Here is a 509-nt window from a genome sequence, read left to right as displayed (position 1 = left end):
TTTCACCGAAATGCTGTTGCAATGACCTTCCTTGTTTGTGTCTCTTTGGGTTCTTGTGTTTCTCTAGAACAGCTACCCAGAAGTGGAAGTACTGGATCAAAGAGAATGCCTATTCTGAATTTTAACAGATCTTTTGCCAAACTGTCCCCCCTTTCCCAGTAACTCCCGCAAATACCGCTCATTCCCCACACCTTTGCCAGTACCGGACAATAGCAGTCTTTTAATCTGCAGCCAGTCGCGTGGTTAAGGAAACGACGGGAAACCAGTGTGGCTGAAACAGAAGGGACAGGTGGAGCCCAGTGTGAGTTGAGCCTAAAGCGGAGGTGACAACGGGCAAGAAAAGCGCGCAGCCCCGAGGCGTCCTCATAAACACCCCCTCTAATGAATGGGAACATTCAGTCGCAAGCACTTTCGACTTCCGCAGCCGACCAGCGTTCTGGGATTGCAGCCACTTGCCCGCCGCAGGGGCGTGTCCTCCGCAGGCCCCGCCCCCGCTGCGTGCGCACGTC

This window comes from Mesoplodon densirostris, chromosome 16 (assembly GCF_025265405.1).
Source record: "Mesoplodon densirostris isolate mMesDen1 chromosome 16, mMesDen1 primary haplotype, whole genome shotgun sequence".
NCBI lineage: Eukaryota > Metazoa > Chordata > Mammalia > Artiodactyla > Ziphiidae > Mesoplodon > Mesoplodon densirostris.
This window is presented reverse-complemented; position numbering follows the sequence as displayed.